Source organism: Panthera onca, chromosome D1 (assembly GCF_046562875.1).
Source record: "Panthera onca isolate mPanOnc1 chromosome D1, mPanOnc1 haplotype 2, whole genome shotgun sequence".
NCBI lineage: Eukaryota > Metazoa > Chordata > Mammalia > Carnivora > Felidae > Panthera > Panthera onca.
The window spans coordinates 91,637,610-91,661,768 of NC_138348.1; the positions used below are offsets into that span (position 1 = coordinate 91,637,610).

Consider the following 24,159-nt stretch of genomic DNA (forward strand, 5'->3'; position numbering starts at 1 on the left):
GTACTCCAGAAAACAATGACCACTTTCAAAGTGCAGATTACAAACTGCATTCGCACATCCACTGTTTCTCTGGACATCATGACAGTCTTGGCAGGGAACCTTTATTATTATCATTACCAGGACAAAACAAGACATGTGGTCCTCCTCCTAACTCCCAACCCCACTCCACCCCACAAAAGATACCAGTTGGTTAAACAACTAAAACACCAAGAAGGTGGTCTTGAAGGTGATGTCCGACATGAGGACCCACTGTAAGCAAAGAAAGCCGTTTGTTTAAAAGCAACATTTGAGACTCCCATCTGACTGGACTTTGGTAGGATTAAATGCTTCTTCTTCAAGATCCCTTCCTGCTCAAGCATGTGTCTATCCTCTCACTTGTTCATTCATTTATCAGAAATGTACTGCACACCTACAATGCCAGCCCTGGGCCAACAGAAGGGAATGAAACAGACACAGCCTTCCTTTCCAAGGGAGACGGACAGAACCAGAGTAGACAAATAAGTCGTGAGCACAAGTTGAGCAAAGGGAGCAAAACAGATACTGATGGAGAAATTAACAGGTAAATCCCATTTAGATGGAGTCCAGGATAAAGTAAAAATCAGCTGATATGAATCAGCTTTCTCAGCTGGTGCCCTCCCTGATCACCGAATTAATCCCCCATAAAGGCAAGCTAGCAAATAACTTTGCCTGACTTGGCTATTTCTTAGATCAATTGGCTTCCTATGTCTGCTGGGAAGACAGCTCCCCCTGGTGGTTGGAGGCCTAAGTTGTTCCATGCTACAGTGCTGTATAGGAATGAATGTCCTGTGCTTTGGTCCACAGCCTAGAGATCTGGAAAAGCAGGAGCTAGCCTGTTCCCCTGGGGTGGAGCCAATCTTGAACCACCTTAAACTTCCTTTATTCCTGAGTTTGAATCCCATCCTCAATATCGCGATTTGCGGACAAAGTGACTTAAATTTTCAGAGCCCCCAGTTCCTCACCTATAAAAAGGAGGGTGATAGCACCAATGAGATGTTGATATAAGGATTAAATAAGATAATGAAATGACGCCTCGGTCCATGTGTGGCACCTAGCAGGTCCTCCAAGGATGTCAGCTGCTTTGTTCTTCCCAGCTGAAGATTTTCCAAATCTCTTTCAGCTCCTTCCCTTCCCCTCTTCTCTCCCTACCTCTTATTCCTAAATTCTCATCCTGTCGTTTCTTTTCTCCTTCCTAGCCCCCTCCCCTGTGTTCTTCCTTCTCTCCCTCCTGTCTCCTTCCCTCTCTCCATCTCCTTTCCTCTGCTTTTTTCCCATCACCTCCCATCCCTGCCCTCACTTCCCTACCCACCTCTTTTTACCCCACCCCACACCCCACAGCACATCTTCCACACTTCTCACGTCCGACCTCTTGCCAAAACACCTAAGAACTAACTCCGGGCCCTATTGAGGTTCTGTCCGAAGATAAATGCATCCTGTGCTAAGTCAGGGAGGAGCCATTTTTCTGTTAGTCAATAACACCGCAGATTGCTCTTGTGTTCTTCAAATGGGCACCAAGAGCTTTCCTACACACTTCACGCTGCAACACTAGTCCCTCTGCCACGGTGTTCAGCTTCGATGAGGTCCGAACACGCTCTGTATTCCCTGCCACTCTTTGAAAGGCTCTCTGATGGCCACTGCTCTGGCTTACTCCGTCTCCCCTCCCCGTGCCTGATGACTCTACCCCTTTTTCTCACCTCATCTTGTTTCTCTCTTTTACACCATTTCGCGTGCTCCCTGTCCCTTTCCTCTTGCTTTTTATTGACAGAATGGCCCATGTTCCCCTATATTCCCAAACTGCATTTCCTCAAGCAGCTTGCGATATCTCTTCCCTGTCACTGTAAAAGCTTTTTCATCTCCATTTGGAGCCATTTGCCCCGATCATTTCTCTCTTCGGGATCATACTGATGAGCCCATGTGGTCTTTAGCTGTCAACAATTCCCAGGAAAGGAGAGCACTTACTTAAAACTTGTATTTTAACTTGGGGCCCCATCAGGGGCTGGCCAGTGCAGGAGGCAAGCCTATCAACTTGCCCGAACTGGCCCAATGCGCACCGAGACCTTTGGGAAGGAAACTGAAAAACACAGAATAGTTGAGTTTCTGTCCAAGATGGATGGCCGGAGTAGGGTAAGCAAAGATAGCTTTTCTCAAGTGATCCTTTCTCGGCACAGTTTTCTTTAAGGAAGAAGGAAGCAGAGTTATCAGACGACAAAACAGGAACTCCATCAGTTGTCTGGACATTTTTCCTAGGGCAGAAGAGCAGTAGGCTTGCACAAGGAGCCAACTGTTAGGAATGTAGGGATCCCAGCAACGCAGTCCCACAGAAAGGTAGTATTTGAATTTAGAATTAAAAACAAAAATGTTGGGGGCACCTGGGTGGCTCAGTCAGTTGAGCATCCGACTTCAGCTCAGGTCAGGATCTCGCAGTTTGTGAGTTCGAGCCCTACGTCGGGCTCTGTGCTGACAGCTCAGAGCCTGGAACCTGTTTCAGATTCTGTGTCTCCCTCTATCTGCCCCTTCCCCGCTCCTGCTCTGTCTCTGTCTCTCAAAAATGAATAAACATTAAAAAAAAAGTTTAAAAACAAAAAAAATTTAAGGCCACCTCCTCATCTTGTGGCTTGAGGCTTAGGGGAGGGGAGGGGTTTCATGCAAATGAAACCCTGTTAATTATCCAGAAGGCCTCTTTCCTCTATAGCAGGATGTGGTACAGGTACCTTCTGACACCTTGGGCAGCTCAGGGACATCTCACCATCTAGTTTGGGTCCCCTCAAAGCAGATTCTAGAACAAGGATTCAAATGCACGCAGGGGCGCCTGGGTGGCTCAGTCAGTTAAGCGTCTGACTTCGGCTCTCAGGTCATGATCTCACGGTTCGTGGGTTGGAGCCCCGTGTTGGGCTCTGTGCTGACAGCTCAGAGCCTGGAGCCTGCCTTGGCTTCTGGGTCTCTCTCTCTCTCTCTCTCTCTCTCTCTCTGTGTCCCTCCCCCACTCACAGTCATTCTCTCTCTCTCAAAAATAAATGAATACTCATTAAGAAAAATGCACGTAATTTGTTTGGGGAGTGATCCCAGGAAGCACGGATGGGGCTGGTGAGCAAGAAAGGGAAGGAAAGGAGCCAGTGGAGGGCTCTTTGTCAAGTCAGACACCGCGGCGTGCAGTTGTGTTTAGTCCCTCCAGGCGGCTCTGGGGCCCGACCTTCTCCCCCACTGAGAAGCAAGGAAATTGGACTATTTATCCCCACAACCCCCCTATCGATCCATCATTTGTTGAGGGCTGCTTCCAGGGCAATAACTGGCCAGCACCTCCTGCTTGCCTTCTACATGGACTGTGCATGTTTCCACAGCTAGGAATTGTGCTCCCCTCTGCCAGCCCCCTGCAGGGGCCCAGGTGTTCATACAGGTGGCTTCTGCCTGTAGAGCTGAGCGCGAAGGGGAGGTGAGCTGCACTCCAGTAGCATCGGTGCTCGGCCAGTACCCCACGCCCCCTCGTGCTTGTGCTCTAGGCCAGAGGGGCAGCAAGGTTGTTCTTATTATAAAGGGCCAGAGAGCCAATGTTTTCGGCTTTGCAACCAGAGGTCTCCGTTGCAGCTACAACACCTTTGAACCACACAGGTTCAAACCATGCAGGTCTACTTGTGCCCAGATTTTTTTCTGTAAAGGAGCGCAGCGCGGTGGACATATTTTCTCTTCCTTGTGACTTTCTTCGTGACGTTTTCTCTTTTCTAGCTTCCCTTATCATAAGAACACGGTATGCAGTAGATACGACGTACAAAATCTGTGCGAATCCAGTTTATGCTGTCGGCAAGGCATCTGGTCCACAGTAGGTTATTAGTAGTCAAGTTTGGGGAGGGTCAAAAGGTAGACGTGGGGTTTTGACTACACGGTAGGGGGCGACACCCCGGAACCTACCGCTTTTCCGAGGTCGAGGGTACTCAATTCTACCCCTGTAGGAAGGGAGTAAGAGGCAGGTAAGGGAAGACTGCAGGACTGTGGGGAAATGGTGGCTGGCTGCTTGGCAGGGCTGCGGCTGTGCGGGGGAAGGCCTCCCTAAATGGTGCACCCTGGACCCCTCCCTTCCCTCACTCTCATCCCTGCCTGACAGTGTGAAAAAGTGTGTCAGCCACACCCACTGTGTACAGAAGCGGGTACGGCTGTGTTCCAGTGAAACTTCGCTGACAAAAGAGGCAGGCGGCTGTATTCGGCTCCCAGGCCATGGTTGGCCCTCCCCTGCTCTAGCCGGACTGGCCTCTAAGGTCCTCAGAGATGCCATACGTCCTCCTGCCTGCCCTGTCCACGTGCTGCTCCCCGCCCCGCTCACCACCTCAGCTCCAGGAAGCCTCCCCCACGCCCTTGGCCAGAGGGATCCTCCTATCTGCCCCCCAGTGGGCCCACACACCCCGTACTGTCCTTCAGAACACTTCTCACGCTGGTAATCGCATAATGAATTGTGTAATTGGTTGTCTAATGTCTGTCTCCCTCCCCAGAACGTAAGCCCCGTCAGTTCCCAAGGCCTGTTAAGTCTACTTCCTCACCCATCTGGAGCATCTCTCACCCAGGCCTCGGCAACAGTTCCTGGCTGACTCCTGGACGTGCCACTCCTCTGCTCAAAAGCACCCGGTGCTCCCCTGGGCCTTGTGAGAGCGTCCAAACTTATAAGCAGCCCTCATGCCTCTGCCAACCTCAGCCAACTCCCCTGGCTTCCACCATGCTGGTCTACCAGTTGTCCCTGACTTCCTCCATGAGAATGCTCCCCTTTCTGCGCTCCCCAACATCAGTGCAGGCGCTGGGCTTCCCTGAGAGACCCTTCCTTTGTCCTCTCCCAGAGCCTCGGTTAGCTGCCCGCACCTCCACGGCCTTCTGCACTGACCCGATCTCATGGTTCTTACACCACATTGCAAATGACTGTTTATCTGACTGTCCTCCTTATTGGACTCTGAACTCCCCGAGGCCAGGAGCCAAGAACCTAGCCCCCAGCACCCAACACCCAGCACGTCACACCGTGCCAGAGCTTAGGAGGCACTCAGTGTCCGGTGAATGACCAAAAACCCTTGGAACAGCTAAACTGTGGTTTCTCTCCAGATGACTGGCAGGGGCACTTGGGTGACCTCTGGACCACCTATTAGTTTGTGGGAGGAGCAAGGATGGACAGAGGGGGCCTGGGCTGAAGAACAGTGCTGTCTCCACCTGCTTCTTTTCTCTACTCTTTTGTGTGGGGTTTTTTGGCAGCTTTTTGGTTGTCACCAACCTCAGAAAGCCATGGTCCTGAACTTGAAGACCTCCCGCTGCCTTCCTCTCCTTCCCACAAGCCCCACACAATGACTGCACAGAAGCAATGGCTTCTGATGTCAGGGGTACAGGACATCATGCCCAGGCCCTCACCTGTGCCCTGGCTCCTGAGACGAAGGTGCCAGCACCAGGAGAATACGGGTAGCCACCATGGGCCTCCACATTATCTTCTCCCACATCCCTGGGCAACAGAGGGGACAGGCTGGGATTGGACTAAAATCCAGGGGCTGGAGAAGAGGGACAGGAGGCGCTCCCTGGCTTGATGAGGTCCTGGCCTTCTGCTATCATAAGAGCAGACAGACCGAAGGGACTCTGAAGGACTCGTCCCTGTCAGCCCTTTCCTCACTCAGAAAGGCCCCCTCAGGAGTTGCTTTGGTGTGGACAGCACCGGCCCCCCAGAGTGTCCAGGCGTGCACACACTCACACACACACACTCACACTCTGTCACACACACACTCACACTCTCCCCCACCTTATCTGCAGCATACATTTCCTCCTCCAGGCTCCCGGCAGCCAGCTGTACTGTCACTTTTATGATTGCAGATAATTCACATTCAAACAAACTCTGACTCACCAGAGACACAGAAAGAAAATGCTCGTGAAGTAGGAACGCCTCAGCTCACTGTTTGCTCTCCCCTTTCCGGACATCTTTCATATCCGAAGAGGACCATTGGGATAGGGGCTTGGCCAGCAATAGTGCAAGCCAGGGGACCACTCACGAAGGAACGGTAGGTCATTGTCACTAGGGAGTAGCCTCTCTGGACCCCAAGGGAGGCATTTCCAGTGGAACATTAGCTCTTCCATGTTCCTGGAATACCATATTCTTGGAAATGTTACTGCTTTCTACGATGAAATGCTCCATTGCTGGCCATGTGTCAGAATCACCTGGAGAGGTGGGCCAGGTGGGAGGGTAGCTTTTTGGTTTAAAGAACAAATCCCTGGCCTTTGCCAGCAAAACGTTGTCAGACAACGGGGACTGTACTAGAAATCCCCACCTTACAGACCCTTAAATCCGACCTCTTAGCCCATCCCCACGAAATCTGAATTTCTATGGGACAAGGGACAGGACTACAGTCTTCCTTTTTTCTTCCTTGTAGCTAACACGATACTAGTTTTTCTACCTATGTGGGAACCATTGATTTGATAAATTAGTTCAAGAAGTCCCTTTAAACTCAGGTGGCTACTTGCTTCTGCATCAGGCAGGATGGAGATCATTTTGCAGTAACTCTGTCCATCTGCCACCAGTTTGGTCCGTGAAAAAATGGAGCAGAGTCCTTTCTCTAAGGATGCAAAAGCACTTTACTGTCTCTTGGGGTTAGTGTTTGAAACCTGAACGCTCAGAGTGTTTGACAATTAAGTGGCTAATTTGATTCATGTAGACCCCTGATTTTTCTTGAGGGAGGGTGAACTTGGCCAGTTTCTTGCCATCATCAGCTGAACAGAGGCCCTGTCCCAAGGAAGGGGCACCTAGAGCCCAGGGCTCCCCATGCCCGTTCTCCTACGTGAATCCTTCCCACAGAACTCTCTCCCCATCTCCCCCTGCTCCTTGTGAAGAGATCCGCAAGTCGAGACTATTGTCATGCATTCATTAAAGCCTCATTAATTATTAAAATGGTATTTATTGGGGTTTAGCAACTCTGAAATAAGATTTCATGTTTGTGGCTGTTGTGGAACGCTGGTAATTCTGTTCTTAATAATCGATTGTGATCTGTTTGACTTGGAATCGCATTTCTTATTAAACCTAAACCAAACCTTTATTTGAGACACTTAATTATCAGGGACACTAATTTGCTTCCCCTCAGGGCACCAGGGATTCTAAGTCCACATTGGGATGAGGGAATCCCACTCTGAGGACAGAGGAGAGTGCCTTCCCCGGTAGATAGGAAGGGTGATGGTTATTCATGGAGAGTACCATTTAGGGAAATAGTCCCCCAAGCTCCCATCTGCATACACGTTAACTGGCGCTTTAAGGACTGTGTTCTCATCTCATTAGAATGTCAGCACACCGTGGTGGGGTATGCGTGAAAGATACTAAGCTATCTCAGGAAGCTAACGTTGGCTCCCCATTTGGCTACTTCCAGGACCATGCTGGGTATAAAGAGGAAGGGGAGGTTCAGTGTTTTGGTGGAAAGAACACTGAGCTGTTCCTCCTTTCCTCAACTCTGTGAAGTCCTGTGTTTCTGCCCCATGAACTTGATGAGCATGCCCTCCTAGACAAGGTACTATTCCCAAAGCCACCTGCTAGTCAGGGCTCTGCTGCCTGTGGACAGGTCTGAGGTCCACCAATGCCAGCCCACCTGCTGACTCACACAGCACAGCACAGTAGAATGAGCACAGGCTTCACAGGAAGATGGGGGTTCAAATCCCAGAGCCGATGCTCATTATCTGTGTCTCCTGGAGATATTTACTATCCCTTGGAGCTTTGGACCCCATATCTCTGAAATGGCTGTGACAGTAACTACCTTGCAGGATATTTGTGAGGATTAAAGGTAATGAATGTGAAATGCTTGCATAGTAGCATGGTGCTTGGCATACAGAAGGTGCTCAATGAAGGTACCTACCTATCATCGCCTATGCTCATGCCCATTGTCCCACTGCCCCCCTTCTTCAGCCAGGACCTGTGTGGGCTTTTGTATTAGTTTTCTGGGGTTTCCATAAGAAAACATCACAGACTGGGTGGCTTACACAAGAGAAATTTCTTCTCTCAGAGTTCTGGAGGCTAGAATTCTGAAGTTGGTTTCTTCTGAGGCCTCCCTCCTTGTCTTGAAGTTGGCCATCTTTTCCCTGTGCCTTCACATGGCCTTCCCTCTGTGGGTGTCTGTGTCCTCTTTTTTTTTTTTTTAAGAGAGAGAGAGGGAGAGCACAAACAAGGGTGGGGCTGAGGGAGAGGGAGAGAGAGAATCCCAAGCAGGCTCCGCGCTGTCAGCACAGAGCCCGATGCAGGACTCAGTCTCACAAGCAGTGAGATCATAAACTGAGCCAAAATCAAGAATGGGATGCTTAGCCAACTGAGCCACTCAGATGCTCCTGTGTCCTCTTCTTATAAGGACATCAGTAGGATTGGATTAGAACGCTCCCTAATGGCTTCATTTTAACATAATCACCTCTTCAAAGACTCTCTCCAAATACAGTCACGTTCTGAAGCCCTGGAGGTTTGGACTGCAGCACATCGATTTTGGGTGACACAATTCAGCCCATAACAGATCCTATCACCACACAACCACTCATTGTCTGGACTTGATCCAGTTAGCTGTGAACTCTGCCTTTTCTGCTTGACCGTCCTTCTGCCATAGGACCTTTCCTTCCACTCTCTACTCCCCCTAGACAAGAGATGGGCCTGACTGGAATCAAGTTCCACTTGGGATGGAGTATTGATCCAGCCAAATAGTCAAATCAGAGGCATATTATGGAGAGATTTTTGGATACCAGGAAAAGGACGTGGAACTACTCTAATAATCTCATGGTCCTTTTGCTTAAGGATAATAAAACACACTTCCTAAAGTGGCTGACAGTATTAAATGAAATAAGTAAAGAGTGTAACCCAGTGCCCAATGCAATGTAGGCATTCAAATATTGCTATCCTTCTCTCTTGACCAGAAGGGATATGCTGAATATAGTGTTAAAGGAAGATCCATCTGGCCATGATGACACAGGGCTGTACCCGGGTGGGGACAGAAACTATTGGATTAACATGGATCAGGCCAGTCACTGTGGGATAAAGAAGAAGAAACATTCAAGAGACACCTGAAGGAGAAACACCGAATATAGGGGCATAGGGGCAGTTTGGAGATAAGGAGGGGAGAATGAAAAAGAAAGGGAGAGCTCAGAGTTGATCCCACGGTCTTAGACCTGGCTTAGTGGAGAGTGGTGCATTTGACAGAAAGCTGGAGGGGGGACGGGGGGAAGGGTGTTGATGAAGTCCACAGAGGTCGTGCTGAATGTGAGGGGACACCCTGGAGGCACTAGAGAAATGGGGGAGGCGGTCTGCAGCCATCTGCTGAGATTGTCGCTTTTGGCTCTTCTGTCCCGGGTGCCTCTCCTGGACCCTTGAACCACATGCCTTCCCGACCATAGGAGGCCCACCTGGGAGCTGCAGCTTGCTAATTAAGCTGTTGTTACTGATGGTGATGACTCTGGTCTTGTGTGCCCTGGGCCAGGGTTGGAGACCTGAGATAAAGGACCCCATTTCCAGCCCTCCCCTCCAGTGGTTCTCTTTAAAAAGAAAATAGGGTATTCACAGCTGAATTACAGATCTGTTTTCCCCATTTTCCAGGAGGAAAACAAATAGAATTCCTAAGCAGGAGTGTTTTTCTAGCTAAATGCCCTTGGTGAGTAGGACATTGTTATTCCAATATTGTTTATTTCAGACTTTCCAGGCCTTCTCAGATGCTTGACTTCACACACTCATTTTGCCTGCTTTAGTGGCAATTTAACATTGTAAACTGCCAGGAATAAAAGGGAAGAGGTACAGGCAGATGAGTTTTCAGGCGGCATGAATATTTTCTGACTCCCTGGCCAGGGATTTCTTTCGCATGTGAAAAGTCGGTTGAAGAGAGAGACAGTTTATTTCTTGATCGTCAATGACACACGGGTACTTTAAGACCTGTGGCAATCATCACCTTATTCAGGAACACCTTACTAGAGGTCCATCAATCTCCTGGTTTACTTTCCACTTACCAGACCAAGCTACCCCATCTAATATTGCAGGTGAGTGAACAGGCAGGAGAATGAATGAGTATGGATGGCCCATGAAAAGAGAACTATTTTCCCAGAGGAGGCCAGGAGAGGGAGGTTTTGGCTCGGGGTAGAAGGGTTCCAGGGAAGCGAGAAAAGCTAATCACAGTGACCAAGAGGAAGAGTTTAAGAACAACTATTGAAAGGCATTTCTCTACTCAGGGAGAAATGATCCAGGGAAAGGGAAACTTTCTAAAGAAGTGCTGCAAAGAGTCTATGGAAGAAAAGAGTGGGTTAGAATAGAATGAAATGGAGGCATTATATCTGGGGCTGGCAACAAAGGCTGAGAACCCTAGACACTGGCTCCGAGAGCAAACTGAATCCCAGAGGAAATGCAGGCTGAAATAGCTGAGAAGCAGGCTTTAGGTACTGGCTGCCAGTAGAGAGAGATCAAGGGAACAAAACAGCACAGAAATAGACTCACATGTACATGTGGGGAGATAGCCTATGATAAAGGGGTGTTGCAAAGCAGGGGGGCGGGGAGATCAATTAATAAATGCTCTTGGGCAAGTAGCAGATAATTGGAAGAAAAAGATTAAATAGGATCTCCTCCTCACTCCTTATACCAAAACAAATCCCACCTGGATGAAGGATAGACAAAACCATAAAACAGGAGAAAAAGTAAATGTATCATGTGTGTGTGTGTGTGTGTGTGTGTGTGTGTGTGTTTATGCACAAAGTCAAAGGCTAAAAAAATCATCTGTGAAAATATATCTGTAACACAAATGACGAAGGGCTAATTTCTTTCATTTTGTCATCCGAGAGTTCTTACTATTCAATAAGGAGAAAGAGTTCTTAAAATTCAATAAAGTAAAAAGTTCTTAGGAGCCAGTAGAAAAAATGGACAAAGGACATTCGCCGAGAAAGAAAAAAAAATAGCTAATAAACATATCAAAACATGAAGCACTTCAACCGTCATTGAAGAAATGCAAACTAAAACACAGCTGATTTTTCAAAAATCTGTCAGACAAGAAAAGATTAAAAGTTTGATTATATCCTCATAACCCTTATGGGCAAGGGTATAGAGAATCTGGCTCGTTCATACATTTTTGGTGGAAATACAAAATGTGGTAGGACACCTTTGGAGGATAATTTGGCAATAGCCATCAAAATTTTAAATTCACACGTTGTTCAATGAGAATTTTAGGTTTAGGAATTTAACCTAGAGATATCTATTTACACATATGCACAAATACACATGTATAGGGTGTCCATTGCTCTGTCCCTGCAAGGGACTAGATATAATGAATATGCCCCTTCTTATGATACTAGTTTTATAAAGTTATAATATAGCTAATCGACGAATTAGTAGATAGGTATTAAAATGAGTAGAATTCATCAACGTTTCAGTTTTCTATTTCTTTGTAACCTGCCACCCCAAACATAGTAGCTTAAGACAAAAGCTACTGTTCACTGGCTTTAATGGCTCTGTGGCATGACTGGGTTCAGTCCGTCCAGTGGTGGTTCATTGCCTCTGTCCAGTATCGCCAGGGGTGCAGCAGTCATCTGAAGGCTCGACTGGGCTGGAAGGCCCAAATGGATCACGCTCATGGCAGGCAATCGGTGCTGCAACTTGAGCTCAGCTTGTGCTGTTGGCCAGTTGCCTCAGTTCTCCTCCTTGGGTCTCTCTATGTGATATAGCTCTCACAGCATGGTGGCCCGGTTCCAAGGGGAAGCACTACACACACCTGAAAGCAGAAACAGCAGTGATACTGTGAAGGTTATGTCTCTGAAGCAGTACGTCTCTTTCTCCATGTTCTGTGGAAGAAGTGGCAAAATCTTTGTGGCCATCTGTAATCCTCTCCGGTGTGTTTTCCATGTATACACATACACACACATCTACATGTACAGCCACATCTACATCTACATATAGATATGTAGATGTGTGTGTGTGTGTGTGTGTGTGTGTGTGTACGCATGTAGGTGCATTGCTGTATGTAAATTTATAGAATGATGCACAAGAAACTGGTTATAATTTTGGCCTCGGTGAAAAAGGACTGACCTCTTTGTACCGTTGTATTCTTCGTATCTTCCAAGGGGTTGGGTGATCATTTATGGAGGCAGAAAACTGAGCTGTCATAGAGGATGGAGACTTTTGTCCCGGGGGCATGGTTTGAGGAACAGAATAGTATTTCCCTGGATGCTTTCTTTTGGGGGACCCTTGGCTTGTTTCGTCCTGAATTTTAATGTTTTCTGAGGTAAACTTTGGGACTGGTGTAGGTGATGGGGCCAAAATGCAGACGTCCAGTCATGGAAGCCCAGGTGTCAGGAACGACTCAGGCTTCCCTTCTTAGCCCCAGCTTGTGGAAACGAAGACATCTTACAATAAAGTGCTATCTGTCTATAGAGAGTAAGCCCGATACACACATGTGCACACACACGTGGATGGGACGGCCTCCTAGAGGAAGACGCTGTAGAGCCACGGCCCCGTGGCTGAAGTTGTACTCTGCTGAGATCTCTCGGCCAGATCGTCTAAGTAAGCAGACCCTGAGCCCCAGTCCACTGGAGACTGTCCCCTGCGGTCCTTTCCAAGCCTGTGTCCTGACAGTGCTATTTCTTCCTGCCGCCCCCCGCCCTTCCTCCACCCTCCACCTCTTCCTAGCTGTCATGCTGTGCTGCTGGGCTCATTTGGTTCTGCAGTTAAACGAGACCATCGTAGACATGCGCACACGTGTGTGTGCTATGTGAGTACATGGCTCACAGCTGTATGGGTGTGTACAGATTTGTGGGTGTGTGCAGGACTGTGTGACAGTTTTCTGGGCCTGCATATGAAGGAGCAGATGCTAAGAGACCCATGTAAAGTGCGCAAATATGTGACTATCGAGTCATATCTAATTGCACCTGTGTGGGGTCAATGGGGGGAGGGAGGAATGAGTCTGGTGGCCATCTCTCTGGAAAAACAGGCCTGGCAGTTCTAGAAAATTGGTCCAAACGATCTGACCGCTCCATTTCTTCTTCTTTTTTGAGAAAGGGGAATGAAGCAAAGAACACGGATGCCCCCAGCACAGCCACTGCCGACACTGGTTCCTGAGTGAGAGTCATGATCCGTGTTATGGGAGGAATCCCAAGACAAGGATGACAGGGCCAAGGGAGAAGGATTCTGCCACGTTCAGCAAGAGCTTCCTTACCCCTTCCTTCCCATGGAGAGACAGGGCTTGGGGGCAGGCCACCAGACCAGACCCCGGACTCCTGGCTCCACGCTACCCGATACTGTCTTTTGCTGAGTGGATGGTCTTGCGGGAGGGGGCGCCTGGGTGGCTCCACTGGTTGTGTCCGACTCTTGATTCCGGCTCAGGTCATGATCTCACCGTCTGTGAGTTCGAGCCCCGCATCGGGCTCTGTGCTGACAGTGTGGAGTCTGCTTGGGATTCTTTTTCTCTCCCTGTCTCTCTGCCCCTCCCCTGCTCTCACTCTCTGTCTCCAAATAAATAAACAACAAAACAAAAAGGAGCATGGTGTTGAGAATCAGCCAGCCCTGTGTTCAGATGACAGCTCCGTCACTCCCTATCTGACCAACATGAGAGAAGTTGCCTAATCTCTCTGGCCTCAGTTTTCTCATCAGTAACATGGGAGTGAGGTAATAACAGTACCTACCTTGCAGGCTGTAGAAGGGGGTGAAATGTAAAATGCTTACTACGGAACTTCGGCTCGGGTCACGATCTCGTGGTTCGTGAGTTCGAGCCCCGCGTCGGGCTCTGTGCTGACAGCTCAGAGCCTGGAGCCTGCTTCAGATTCTGTGTCTCTCTCTCTCTCTGCCCCTCCCCTGCTCATGCTGTCTCTCTCTGTCTCAAAAATAAATAAAACATTAAAAAATATTTTTAAAAAATGCTTACTATGGAGCCTGACACAAAACAGGTAAGGACGCTGCTGCTCACAATGATTTTGTTTGCTCCTCACAAGAGCCCTGTGAGCAAAGCTGCTGCACAGCACAGCTCTCTGGAGCTCCAGTCATCCGTAGTCTGTGCAACTGGCAACCTCTGGCCTTGTGCAGTACGCGGCCTGCACAACCATCCATGGTGGCCTGGCCTGGGAGGTAGGCCAGACAAGGTAAATAGGCAGGAAGTGGCACAGCTGGAATGAATCCAGGCCTCCCAGCCTTTTAGAGCAGTTCCCACTCTGCCCCAGCTGCCAGGGGCCTGACCAGTAGTCATAGTTCAGAGAATATGCCATCCATATCCCTCCTCACTTTGGTTCACACTCACCCTGTACCATCCTTCACACCACCCCGAAAATAAACAGGCTCGTCAAGAGGAAAAGCAGCAATCGTCCATCAGGCGTTCCAGCCAGAATAAAAGATCGCAGCTGGCATGACCCTTCATGAGCAAGGCAGAACTGGGCCTTGTTTCCTCCTGCAGGCTGTCCCCTCCTGGGGATAGATTGGGCCCAGATGGCCCCCAGTTCCATCAGCCCCCTTCGGGGGACGACATGCTCCCTGTGAGGCAGCACACACACATCGCCGAGTGCCCGCCTTCTAGGACGAGCATCTTTGGCGCATGTGGAGACACAATGGGGCACACCCAAGGGGCCTGGCAGAGAGGGCCGCATCCGCTCCTGGGGGCAGGATGAGGCGGGGAATCCGACAGCCTTCTAGAACACAAGTGTTTTTCATCTGGCAGCCATGGGTGTTTTGTTTTGCTCTGCTTTGCTCTGGAAAGTGTCCACGGAGGCCGTAGGACGCTGCTGAGAGAGGAGCCAGTGAGAGTGCAGGGCTGAGGCTCCCGTTCCCTCCAGCTCCCTGGAGCCAGCCTATCAGAGGAAGTTGTCTGTCTGGGCACCGATGCCCACCGCCCTTGGACTTCACATGAAGGTGTGACATGCCCAATAATGATCATAGTAATCACAATGTCATACACCTGTGAATTCCTGTGCACTTTTCAAGGAGATCTTGCTTGCCTTCATTTGTTTTCACTGCAAGTACAAGCTTGTACAACTACCTGTCACTACCATCAGTAGGCTACACTCCGTAAGGCGAGCTCCATGCTAGGCATTTTTCATGCATCATCACCTAATTCTCACAACAGACCTAGGATGTAGGTACTCTTCTCCCCCATTTCACAGATGAGGATCTCACTGGGAAACTTAGTTGGGGAACCCGTGGAGGCTTACCCAAGATCATATAGCTGGTTAGTGGCAGAGCCCAGGTTCAAAATCAGGTATCTTTTTTTAAATATTTATTTCTGGGAGATCACAAGCAGGGAGGGGCAGAGAGATGGGGACAGAAGACTGAAGCCGGCTCTGCACTGACAGCAGTGAGCCCGGGATGGGGCTTGAACTCACAACCCGCGAGATCATGACCTGGGCCAAAGTTGGATGCTCAACCAACTGAACCACCCAGGCGCCTCTCAAAGTCAGAGACCTTTGACTCCACGCCCACACCAACAAACATCATGCTTTACTAATAAGTTAAGTAGGGAGGTATGTTATGACCTTGTTATAAACAAAGAAATGGAGGCCTAACACATGTTAAAGAACTTGCCCAAGACCACAAAGCAAATTGATGATGGCTCTAGAACCCTGGACCTGGCCCACACTGACAAATCTAAGGGTCTTAACAAAATAAATTAAAAAAGAAAAAAAAAACCTAAGAATCTTTTATGACACCTTCATAGAATGTTTGCCTTCCCTCCTTATAGTGCAGGCCAGCAAAGTCTTGTTCAAACTCTCCCAGTAAGGATGGGGATTGGCTGTTCCCAGGCTGGGAGCGGACTCCGGGACTCCTTGTGGGAGCTTCCCTGAGGTGGGTGGGGTACCAGCTCATCTCCTCTGCCTTCTGCCTTTCCATCTCCCTCTTCTCTCAAAAAGGGAGTTCTGCAGTCTTCTGCTCCCCTTTGCTCGTTAGCACGCTGCAGGGGTTCCTGAGCACAACAGGAGAAAAGCTGCTTTTAAAGATAGCCAACCTAATGACTTTCCGAGGAGTCTCCGCTTCAACATGGCGGGCTGCAGGATGGTAGGTTGCAAGCTCAAAGCCACCAAGGAGAAAGGGCCATTGATTCAGAGCGTTTATGCCCTGCTGCCTCCCTGTTGCTTCTCTTGGATGTCCTTCTGTAGCAGTGGGAACACAATCCCCACTGCCTCTCCCACCATGACACAGAACCTAGGGGGCTCAGTGTTTCAGCATGGCATGTTACATTGCAATGGGTGCATAGACCAATCATTTGTGACATCAGCTCATCTAGGGATTCGTCATTGGGGGAGGGGGGTCCTCACGCGTGCAAACATACATACACACCAATCTGATCGTGCAGTTCATTTATTGTCAAAGAGACTGTGTTACTCAGAAATGAACCTTGGTGTTGGGAAGTGATTGAAATACATTGAGATAATTTCTCTGTAGCTACTGTGTTCAAATGGACCTTTCATGACAATACAGTGTGGTTTTTGCAAAGAGACACTGACATATGCCCAGGCTTTCAGAAGCTATTTTGGGATGAATGGACTGCTGGGCTGGCTTTTGTGGGTTCTCGTTAAATGAAATGAATCTGGAGGCCTTAATTCTGGGCTTTGTCTACATGACCGGACACAAAGCAAGGAGTTGCTGGCAGGGTTGAGACAGGAGCTGGGTTTAAAAGGATGGAGCTCATTAGCCCAACGCTGCCGAGGAGGGTGTGGGGATAAATGTCCTGCCTGTAAAGAAGATCTCAGGGTGATATTAGCCCACCACAAATTAAGGCCTGTTGGATATCGTGGGGCAGGGATGGGGGTCGCAGGAGAAAAGATTGAAAGTGCTGAATGGTGGGATGAACCTCCCAGAGAGACAATACCTGCCCCCCCCCACACTGAGATTCCCACCTGCTTCTTGGGACCAGTTCCCCAACCCTCTGAGAATGGTGCCCACTGGCTCCCCTCTGGGACAGGGTCTAGCCAGGGAGGGATTTGCCCTGGCAAGAAGGACAGCACAGCTCAGTGTTGTCCAGGAACAGAGAGAGAAGTTGGTAGAAGGAGATTATGGTACATGTAGCGTAGTGTGGTAACCGTGATTAGCTTTCCAGCCCCCTGCCTGTACTGGGTTCTTAGGAAGAAAGGGGCCATATGGAAGGAAGAACAACCCAAAGGGAAGAGTAAAAGGGGCTAAGGAGACAAGGCTGCTCTGGTAGGCGGCCTCCCAACAGCTCTACACAAGTGGTAAGATGGGTTTCCCTCTCGGAAGTGTAAGCATTCCCAAGCTCATGTGACATATTCTGCTGACCCAGGGAGCTGGAAGAGGAGGATTGGAAGCGATCATGGTTGTAACCTGTATCCTTTAATTATAACCACAAAAGGGTGTGGGTTTGGGGCGCTCGGTGGGCAAGTGTAGGACCTTGGATTTAAGATGTCAACTTTGAGTTCAGTCCTCCAGGAGTGATGCCTTTGGCATGTGGTTCTTTATACAACATTCATTCATTCTGCAGACACCTCCTGAGTAGCTGGCATGTGTTGGGCACCGTGTCGGGGCTGTAGGATGCAGTGATAAACAAATCAGACATTTTCCCTGCCCTTGAGTTCCCAGCCTGGGGACAGATGCGGATACGTAATTTATTACAATTCCATAGCATACAGTAACAAATTATTTTTTAAAAGGGCAGAACAAGATATGGTGACAGTAACTGACTATTCGATGGGGGATGATCTAGGAAGTTTTAACAGAAGAGACTTTTGAGCTGGTGTTTGAGGATAAGTAGGAGCTAGTAAGAAAGAGAGGAAACGTAGGTAATCCTGACACAAGGGAGCACGTACAGAATATCTAAGGCAAGAAAGAACAAGGCAGTAGCAAGAAGTCAGAGGTGCGCAGAGGCTGTGACATTCTTTCCTGGCACCGTTCATCCACCAAGAAGGGAAGGCAGCAGCCAACAAGCAGCCTTTGAGCGATGCTTGAAAGCCTTTCATATCCAGGATTTCATTTGCTTCTCCAAACAGCCTGGTGGGTATTAGCCCCATTCTACAGATGAGTGATGAGGTTGGGATTCAACACAACTTGTTGGAGGGGAGGGAGCCACCAACATTCAGTCTTCTCCCACCAGAGTTGGTGTGGAGCATGAGGGCAAGAGGAAGGAGGGGTGGAGGAGCGAATTGGCCACGGTATTCTTTCCATTGGTCCTAAAAGGAAATGAACTCCGCCTCATCTGGGATCAATGGCTCCAAATTATCAAACATAATTTGTAAACCTTAGAAACTGAGGTGGATAGGGAATATTAAGATGTCTCTGCACCCAGGGACGCCAGGGTAACTCAGTTGGCTAAGCATCCGGCTCTTGATTTTGGCTCAGGTCATGATCTCATGGTTCGTGACATCAAGCCCTGCGTCAGGTTTTGCGTTGACAACATGGAGCCTGCTTGGGGTTCTCTCCCTCTCTCTGCTCTTCCCCACTCGTACATTCTCTCTGTCTCCCTCTCTCCCAAAATAAATAAGTAAACATTTAAAAGAAAGATGTCCACTGAGAACAAACTGAGTGTTGATGGGAGCGGGAGGAGGGGAAAGTGGGTGATGGGCATTGAGGAGGGCACCTGTTGGGATGAGCACTGGGTGTTGTATGGAAACCAATTTGACAATAAATTATATTAAAAACTAACTAACTAAATAAATAATTTATAAATAAATAAATAATTTATAAATACATAAATAAATAAATAAATAAATAAATAAAAGAAAGCTGTTTCTTAGCCATCCTACCACCTCAAAGCATGCTGGAGAGTCCTGAGAGCCTTGCAGGGAAGTGATTCCTATCAGTGCAGCAGCTGTCCCTGGTGGGGCCACTCTGTTGGTGTTCATCATATCACTATCCTTCCTGTTATCCAAGCTCAAAACCTTGGAAGTCAAATGTAACCGCTCCCTTCCTCCTGCACAACAATGAATTTTCAATAGCGCTGACATCCATCCATTCCCTTCCATTTCCATGACTCCCATGCTGCTTGAGACCTTTAACTCATCAACAGGCTTCTCTGAGTCCACTTCTGTCCCTTTCTCCTAGTGCAGTCCATCCCGTGTAACACCAGAAGAGCCCATGATCGTGATCTAACGCAGAATTTTGGCCACTTCACTTCACCATTCAAAACCGCCGTAGCATAACATAAGCGCTCAGTAAATGGGTGAATGAAATAGACTTGAATGAGTGTCTACACCACCTATGCATTAAATGCAGATCCCCCCATCTGCATGCACACACTCCAACAACCGGGTCTCAAGCTACTTTTTCAGCCTTATCTTCAACTACTCACTCACACTTGGCCTGCTCCACAGATAATTGGGACATTGCTTTTCCCCGAGAGGAGCTTGTACTTTTCCATTCTACTTTGATGGTGGCCAGTCCTGAACAAGAAATCCCCTCCTCACTCTATCCTCGCCCATCTCTCTGTGGCAAAGTGCCTCCCATCTGTCAAGACCCTTGTGGGATGTTCCTCCACAGGCCATAGAAGGCCATTCCTAAAAGATGTGTGCATCCCTCTGTGTGTTTAAGAAACAAGGAGAGAAGCACATTACGTTACTTCTCAGGTCACAAATCGTTTCGGTTCTCTGAATCTCATTTGTATTCATCTGTTCAAAAATAGTGGTATTGACTGTCCCTTATCTCACAAAATTGCCAGGAAGATCCAATGAGATCATGTATGGGAAGGTATTTAGCAAATGATTATCTGGAGCCAAGCATTAATAGTTACTATTCACTTATTATAATTATTAGTATACATACATTTTTCTCTTCCTGATTAGCCCAAGATCTGCACTAACCACTAGCCACATATGGCCAATGAGCACTTGAAATGTGGCTAGTCCAAACTGAGATGTGCTGTAAGTATGAATTTACCTACCAGATTTTAAAGACTTCCCACCAAGGGGTGCCTGGATGGCTCAGTTGGCTAAGCATCTGACTTCAACTCAGGCCATGATCTCATGGTTCGCCAGGTTTGAGCCCGCATCGGGCTCTCCACTGACAGCATGGAGACTGCTTTGGATTCTCTGTCTCCCTTTCTCTCTGCCCCTCCCCTACTCACACACTCTCTCTCTCTTTCCAAAATAAATACACACTTAAAAAAATAACAATAGAAAATAAAGACTTCCTACCAAAAAAACAAGTAAAATATCCAATTAGCAATCTAATTAATAACTTTCCTGAGGATCGCATGTTGAACTAATAATATTTTGGGTACCTTCATTTAAATGAACCATACTATTGAAATAAACTTCACGGTTTTCTTTTGCACGCCATGTGGACACTAGGAAATTTCCAATGACATATGTAACTCGTTAGCTTTCTTTTGGACATCGCTGCCCTAGAGAATTGGAAGTGTGTTGTATTACGTCCTAGAGTACCTTGTGGGAATACCATCTGTCCTTGTTGGATGGATTATGGTGTGAGTACACTCTTTTCTTCATCCACTCAGGAGGCTTGGAGGTGATATTAGACTGTGTGAGGACGGGTTGGGTGCAGGGACTCTGACTCTGCCATCACCTCCTCTGCAGTCTCCTGTCTGTATGTGGCAACAGGTTACGCTCCGGTGGTGCCCATCATCACCACTACACCTCCTGGTGCTCAGAAGGCACAGGGCAATGGCCTCACTTCCCCTTTATCCTGGCCTGCTCCCCTGCCAACTGCCGTTCCCATGGTTAAGGGGTCCCACATATTGGAAGGGGAGGGGAGGTGAATTAGGGTGGGATTTTTCACGTGAAAGCGAAACTCCCTATTGAATCACCTGCAGGCACCTCTCTTCCCCAGAGTAACATCTTGAGATCAAGGTCCCCTGGCTTCCCTGTCTACGCAGCAGGACACGGGAAGCACTTTCCCTCCTGCATACAAAGAGGCGGTGACTTGGGCGGGAAACCTGGAGCCTTTCCTGCTAGGGAACATGATGAGGCCACCTGTCTTCTCTGGGAGTCACTGCCAGAGCAGGATGAGAAGCCAAAGGCAGTTGGAGTCCCTGAGACACTGGACGGCGACACCGGGCAGCACTCCCCAGGCCCGCCACAGGCCACAGACATTGCCAATCTTTTCCCGCCTCTCCGACTCACTTTTCCCCTTCCATTTGGATTCCTCATCCTCCTCAGGCGGCAGAACCTTGGCTTTGCCACTGTGATGCAGTAAAGGGACAGCCCTGAGCAGGTGCCTTGACGGCCTGCCACCTTCAGGACACACGGGCCAGTGTCTCCGTGAAGGAGCGTCACCACCAGGCCCTGCTAGCGGCTGCCAGTAGTGACCTGTCATCTCCCCGCGGCTGACCCACCAAGACAAGCCTGCAGATGACAATTCCCAAAGTGGGGGGACCCTGTGGCCCTGCCTCTTTTTGACTCCGTAATAGCATTTGAAGAGATTATATGACTTTTTAAAATAGAGTCTTAGCAGGCCTGGGAGAGGGATTTGTCTCTCCTGAGTGTCTTTTCTTCAGGATATGTGTCAGAAGGACTCTTAAATCTTCAAAAAACCTTCATCTCTCCGTGAGATGAGAACGTGGTAGCAGGAAGGCACAGTAAAAAACCCTGCTGATAGACAGATGGAATGGTGTAATTATACGCAGGAGGGAGAGAGAGCGCGTTTGCTGAAATTATTAGTGTGGGCAGACAATTAGAGGCTTTTCCAGAAGATTACACTTTTCCCTCCCATCTGCGCTCCATTTAGGAGTTTTTACATTCACAATGCTATTTCCTCCTCAGCTGTGCCATTTGCCATTTTGCCCAAATTATTATTGTGCTTGACTTTGCATTGGTTCAGACTTCCCCGGCATCCCGTCTTCTCTTCTTGGCACTTGGCCGCTCTCTGAGCCTGCTCCCGCTCTCCTTCTCGGCCTTCCAGGCTCTTTTGCCCTTCGCCCTCCCCCTCTTCCTACGTCTCTTGCCCCCCAACTTGAAACTTGAAACGTCTACCAAAAGTATGGCTGCTCGCTGGGAGGCTGAGTAGGATGTGATCTGCTGTTAAATAAGAAAAGATGATCAAGGCAGTCTGTAGCACTGCTTTCTGCCCCTGGGACCTGCTCTGAAGCTGTAGAAGAAGCTGAGTCCCCAGGAATAAGCATTTAGCATCTGTGGTTTGGAGGGGGAGTAAAGAACCAGTGTTCTCTTTCCGTCCAGTTTCACCTGAGTTCAGGCCACAGGATGGGTCCGAATCTTCTGACCTCTTATGGGCCCTAGACTCCAGCACCTCATTCATACTCCCTATTCATTCATTCATTCCTTCATTCAACACAAAGGCATTGAATATCTATCTATGGTGTCCAGATCTTTGAACTTAATCCCCAGAGAGTGGGAAAGAAGGAATGCTTATTCCATGGCTGCTTTGAGTCAGGGCCTGTGAAAGGTACTTTGGCAAGTAGGAATTATCTTCACATTCCACCCGGGAAAAGAGGTTCTAAGACGTTAGGTTACTTGCCCAGGTCAGAGACAGAGCATCACGTCCTGGATCTCTAGCTTCAGAGCAAGTGCTCTCTACCATATACCTTTGGTCCCAGGAAAATGGAGGACGTCCCTGCCTTCTAGTAACCCTGTCATCCACTGGACAAACAAGCACATAAACGATTGCAATAGTAACTAAGGAGGGCACGAGCCAGGGGAACAAAGGTCTGCAGGAGCCGGGAGGAAGGAGCGACCAAGCATTTACAAGGAGCCAGAGGGGAACGTGCTAGAACAGCAGCCTGAACGATAAGTAAAGTTTGCCAGGGAGAGAAGCAGGAAGGGGCATTCTGGACAGCAGGCATGTAAGGCAGGCGGTTGAAAGGAAGGAGCCAACGCTTCTCTTCAGTGCATTTTCTGTCCAGCCCTTTCGCATTCGTTATACCATTTAATACTCAGGGCAACCCGCAGGTAGTCCTCAGTGTCTCCACTAATGCAGGTGAAGAAATGGAAGCTCGGGAAGGGAGAGTGACTTGCTTAGAGAGGAAGGCGAACAACAGATGCACAGTCTGAGCCCTGGACAGTCTGACTCTAGTCTACCTCCTGACCTTTGCCTCGAGAGAGCTGAAGTGTGTTTGGACAGTGGGCTCTGTTTGGTGTGGCCAACACACGGTGCAGACAGTACACGCAGGAGGAACTTCTGAGGCAGGAAGGGAGCCGGATGCCAACTCACCAAGGGCCGTATGAATGATGCAATGGGTTTGACCCATCTGTGGTGATGTGGCACCATTATGGGGTGTGGTGTGTTGATGGTGTGGTGTGTAGGTTGGCGGTAAACGACAGATATTGGGAGGATAGCCATGATGGAGAATAAGCCTGGACGTTTGGAAATCACTTGGAAGGTGGGTCCAGAGGTCAAGGTAAGAGGTGATGTATCTGGGTGCCTGGGTGGCTCAGTCGGTTGGGAGTCCATCTCACAGTCTGTGAGTTCAAGCCCCACATTGGACGCTGTGCTGATGGCTCATAACCTGGAGTCTGCTTCCAATTCTGTGTCTTCCTCTCTCTCGTTCCATCCCCTGCTCGCTCGCTCTCTCTCTCTCTCTCTCTCCCCTTCTCCCCCTCTCTCTCAAAATTAAATAAGCATTAAAAAACAAGAGGTGATATGCCTGATGTAAGGCTGCGGAAGCAGCAGCAGGACTTGGTACCTGATTGGAGGTTAGGAACGAAGATTGTGTCGCAGTTGAGGCTAACTCAGAAGTTACAGCCTAAGAAACTGGGTGGACGATGTTGCTGCTAACTAAGCTGGGAACTCAAGGAGGAAGAGAAGAAGGTTCGGGAAGAAAAGAGAGAAGGATGAATTAATCGAGAAGGGAGCTTTAAGCCATCAAGGCTTTCTCAGCCAAGGCATCAGAGGAGGCAGCAATGTCAAAGAAGTGGGAATGTTCCCATGAATTATAGATAATCTCATGCCTTCCCACTAAAAATAAATTACAAAACAAAGTTTTCCAGGTGACTGTACATCTGGCCACCTGCTCAAAAGTCTCCATGGGAGAAAGAGGATCCTCTCAAACCCAGAGCTCCCTCTCCCTGCTTCCTTCCCTTCTTGCAGACCCCAGCTCCCCCTTTGTAGTGCTTCGGAGCCCCAGCAACATGGAAGTCCACAGACAGGCAGACACGTGTAAACACACAAACAGACAGACCCCACGCCAAGGAATTGGCCCGGTCCTCATCAGAGTTCTGGATGACGAGTGGTGGCCAGCATTGCTGGCTAGTAAAGAATTCTGGGGCAAGGGGACCCCAATGGCTCTGGAAGGGTTTGCTGAGCCTGGAAAGATGGGG

At 48.8% G+C, this 24,159-nt stretch overlaps 1 protein-coding gene and 1 long non-coding RNA gene across 7 annotated transcripts in view; both read left to right on the plus strand.

The window, feature by feature from the left end:
* Positions 1 to 24,159, plus strand: part of KIRREL3 (kirre like nephrin family adhesion molecule 3) — a 551,192-nt gene that overhangs the window by 270,757 nt on the left and 256,276 nt on the right. The window lies entirely within an intron of this gene.
* Positions 286 to 4,453, plus strand: LOC132661068 (uncharacterized). The gene is made up of 3 exons (XR_009602022.3): positions 286 to 559; positions 3,739 to 3,832; positions 4,115 to 4,453. It is a non-coding gene; the product is annotated as an uncharacterized LOC132661068 (long non-coding RNA).